A 4,680-nucleotide genomic window follows, 5' to 3' on the forward strand; every position below is an offset into this window, starting at 1 on the left:
CATAAGATACATATACGTACATCAGTTAGTAGGGTCCGTTTGATAGACTATTATTTTCCATGGAAAATGGAGTTCAAACTTCAATTTTTACTTTTTGGTTGTTTGATGGCATATTTTTTCCAAGTAATTGGTTTTCTTGCCACACGGACATTTTCTTGGTTTTCAAGGAAGGTGGGAATTGGTTTTATAAGCTATGCTGCCGATTTTTTATTATTTTTTGACTATGAAAACAAATTTCATCCCTAATTGGAAAAAAATATTTTCTTTTAATTGACAATTTTCATATAAAATAAAGTCAAATGAATACCAAAAGATATATGATTTTTTTTGGGAAACGAAAACAAATTATATCCTCGATACCAGTAAATTTTATCCCTTTAATTGACAAATTTCATGTAAAATAAAGTCAAACGAACACCAAAAATACTTTTATTTTAACATTTTTCAAGTGAAAAATTATACCAGTCAAACACAATAATTGACAATTCCTAGTAAAACAATTTTTAGGCAATTCAATTCCTTAAAAAAAAAAATTTCTACTCAAATTTCATCTTTACAATCAAACAGACCCTTAGAACTTTTTTAGGCAAGAGAGGAGCAACACAGAAAATGATTCCTGAATGGAACAAAGGCTTCAAAAGATCTCAACTATTCTCTCATCCGCGTGGATGTTAATTGCACATTTGGACACAGTCATTAAAGACACAGCCACGGCTTCCAAGGACAAAGGGGGTGGCACGATCATGCGCACTACATCGCTTAAATCAATATACGAACAAATATTTGATTTGTGGGAAAAACTTGAAGAACGGAGAATAGGGGAATTAAGTGGTATATTTTAGAGTGAGAATACCAATATATAATCCCTTCAAATAACACCAACTATGAGTATTTTAAAGCAAAAGAGATGCAAATGAGGTTCCTCGGATGCTTGAATGTGGTTCAATGGCTTACATATCAAGCTCAAAGATGTTATATAATAGCCATCATAGGCTTGTGACCTCCCACACACTGTTTTAGGCGGTACAAGCCACCTTCAAATTTATTGATTGCGTAAAGATCTACCGAAGTTGTATCAAATAATTGGACATCCACTAAACAAAGTTCAAAGAAACAAATGAAGCCCCAGCTAGTGTTTAAAAAACTGAACTAAGCAAAATAACTGAAGTTTCAATTTTAACCATAAATATTAGACTAATGCTAAGTAGTATTACCAGTGTACGTGGGAACATAGTAGCATTGGATCGTTGGCGCAAATCCCTAACAGTGACATCAAAACCAAAACAAACCATACATACATAGGGTTTGTAAGGTGAACATAAAACCTTAAGAAATAAGAGTATACAGTTGGAGTTAAAACATCTTGCAAGTGAGGATTTATTTTCAGGCTAAGGACCAAATATGGACACCAGCTCAGAGTATGAGTGCCATTTGCTGCACTTTTCAACAATGGCATTTTTTATCTGAGGGTGATGTTTCCTATGCCAACTGGCTGCATGACTTAAACTACTTCTCTCTTTGAATCTGTCAACAAATTGGTACCAATATCATTTCGTTTTAACCTTATGTGCTCCGTGGGGCATGGGAGAGACTCAGACTCAAAAACTTTTCATATCAGGTTAATTGATTAACTATATACATACATATACACGTAAGTTATAGCTGACAGGAGAGTTGCTATCAACTCTATATAATCCAATACGTCAGGCTCGAAAATCCACCTCAAACGTACTCTATTTAGGTCTCATTTCGAAGGCGCCATTGGACCATGTTCTTATAGCGACCACAGGCCCACTCTCATTTCAAGCATGTTCTTGCACGACTATGCTTACGAGCTTATGGTCCATATTCTCAAGCTGTATCATAGTCGGGGGGTGGATTTAAGAGCTCCCCTAGGCTACAGTCCTCCACCTTAAAATGTAGGGAAATTATTTATATAGATTCTTAATATAAATTTATTCGCCGAGCTCGAACAATGATTTAGCCCACCTCAACAAATTTTCTAGCGGAGTTAAGAGAGTAGATGAAATGTATAATTATGTGAGTTCGAATTAATGGAGCATACACGACAGAAATGAAACTTTGTTTATGAGTTGTTTACTTAGTATAATTTTACAGACAGCTGAGATATGAAGAATGAAGGGATATGATATCAGATCTTCGCAGTTCATAAGCTTCCAAAACTCTGAATGTAGTCACTGTCATATTAAAGACCAGTACTCTTCTCTTCGTTCACAAAGTTCTGCACGTCCAAATTCATGACTGTGAACAAGAGGAAAATATGAAAAATTGAATAATATACCAACGAAATTTCAATAATTAATGAAGATCAATATAGGATCTTAAAAATATAATTATTATCAGTTGCATGCAGTGTCTTTTTGCACATGAAAATAAATAGGAATTTTTCAACATTTTAATCGGATATGAATTAGTATTCTTATTAGCTAGCTGATCGTCCTCATCATAGATTTTGAGACATCAAGCGCAGCAAAGAATGGTCATAACTATATTGAAGAAAATCTTTTACTCGATCAATTTTTTCAAGACATACCTGGTACATTGAATTACACATGATAATATATGATCAAGGAAGAGAGATTTGGAAAAATTTACGAGTCAAAAAGTTAAAGCGTATTAAAAATACTATAAGTCACAGCATATCCTTGTATTAATGCAATCTGAAGCAACCTCAGGCAAATGAGTGTTTCTCAATATTAAGCCCCGTTTGAACAACATTATTGTAAAAATAAAAATAAAAAATATAGTCGTTATAGATCCCACACAAGAAATAAAAAGTCAAATATGGTGGTTTGATGTGATGGATAACGATCATATTTTTCATTTTAATGAGAAAATAATGGGGCTCAAATAGGGTATAAATATCAATAAACTGGAAAAAAAAATTGAGCTTTGTTCATGATAAATACTATAAGTCACTTAATTTTAATGAGAAAATAATGGGGCTCAAACAGGGTATAAATATCAAGTTCTATATTTAATTAAAAACCACTGCTTCTGACAGTATAGAAGAGATTTTGGAAAGCAAAATACATAAAATTTTGAGGTTGTACAAGACTATAATGGATCAAATATTATTGTTGCAAATGTAGCCCCAAGTGTAATATTCTTGAGACTAACTTTGAGATTCTGAGTTTGGATGAACAATCTATAAGCAGGATAGAATTTGGATGGACAACAACAAAAGTTGAAGATAGAGAAGTACTGGTAAATAGTAAGGACTTGTATGATCAAATGCAGCACAACAACAACAACAAAAACAAATTGAGCTTTGTTCATGATAAATTTTGGTTTAGTTACAAAATCCTTCTAAATCATTTCGGTTCATGGAAATCAGAAGCATTAAATTGCTGATTTAGCAAATGTTAATTTCAATTGTGTCTCATTTCATGATTATCGCTGGCCATCACATAAAATGGTGATCATCAAATCCAGACAAGGTCGTTCAACTCCTCCAAATTAAGTGAACTTTTGAAGTTACTTGGGTTAGAATCCTTTTAATTGCTGTGACTATTAGTCCTAATGCATTAGGCCAAGTTAATTTATGTCATTGGCTCATATAGACACTTTAAACTGTGAATATTGACTAGCTTTTTTCATACACGTACAAAAATAAAAAAATTGCTCCAAGATGCACCCGCGCATCAAAAGATCTCTCTATAATATCATTATTTGAATCATCAACGTAATCAATGACATAGGGATGTGGATTTGACGTCATCCCCACCTTCCTCCAGTATACCACTAGCAGTCCTTCTTGAGTGCAGCACGCACATTTTTCTTTCTTTTGGAGCAGTTTTCCCTGGGTGTACTAAACCCACGAGGGAAAGCAAAGATACTTTGAGGATACATGTCAATTAGGCTAAGTTGCTCAGATGTTTCTCAACAATAGATATTACCAGTAAGACTGATTGTGATCAAATGTTGAAAGCAATGAACCTAATCATTGAGTTACGTTACTATCAGGTTTAATTCTATCATGATTTGCACTCAGAAGTTCGTAGAGAAGTTGCAACTTTCAAAGAAAACTATCCCTTGAACAGAAAAAATCCACTTATAATTGAGAATCTCCATAAAATAATCAATTTTATTTTATATTTCCTCTATAAAAAGACAGAAACACAAAACCAAACATCTATATAGTATTGAGTTAATTAATACATTGATTATATTCTATGAGCAAATAGAACACTTATAAACAATCTTTTCTTACCTCTTTTTCTTGACTGCTGTCGCTTCAAATTCTTGTCTGAAGCTGACCATTCAATTTGCATATCCATTATTTGCTGAAAACAGTGAAAAACAAGGTATTAAATGCTAAATGTTAAAAAAAATAAGCAAAAATGAATACAACAATTACCCCTTTATGGTAATTTTTCTCTTTCCCAAGTTCTTTTCCCCTGATTATATTTACACCCCATCTCTATTATAGAGACCTTTTTGGATCGGCACAGATGAATAATCACAGATCTATGCAGTACTCAATCCGTATGTCATCAGCAGAGTGTAGTCAGTTGTGTCGGTTCTTGATAGAGCTGACAGAAAACAAAGCAAAATAAAGAAAAAATAAAACAGTATTTTAGTCCTAGAGAATACCAAAAATCCCACCTGACAGAATCCAACAAAGAACTGGAAAGCAGTGAATTTAACCCTCCCGAA

At 33.3% G+C, this 4,680-nt stretch overlaps 1 long non-coding RNA gene across 2 annotated transcripts; it reads right to left on the bottom strand.

Annotated features, from left to right (window-relative positions):
* Nucleotides 1-2,011: 2,011 nt before the first annotated feature.
* LOC111375222 lies at nt 2,012-4,680 on the bottom strand. Of its 2 annotated transcripts, XR_002699276.1 has the most exons (4): nt 4,630-4,680; nt 4,382-4,556; nt 4,235-4,307; nt 2,012-2,262 (listed from the first exon to the last, which is right to left on the bottom strand). It is a non-coding gene; the product is annotated as an uncharacterized LOC111375222 (long non-coding RNA). The 2 variants fall into 2 exon arrangements; XR_002699275.1 differs by having other exon boundaries at nt 4,382-4,674.

Source organism: Olea europaea, unplaced genomic scaffold, assembly GCF_002742605.1.
Source record: "Olea europaea var. sylvestris unplaced genomic scaffold, O_europaea_v1 scaffold1351, whole genome shotgun sequence".
In the NCBI taxonomy this organism is placed as follows: Eukaryota; Viridiplantae; Streptophyta; class Magnoliopsida; order Lamiales; family Oleaceae; genus Olea; species Olea europaea.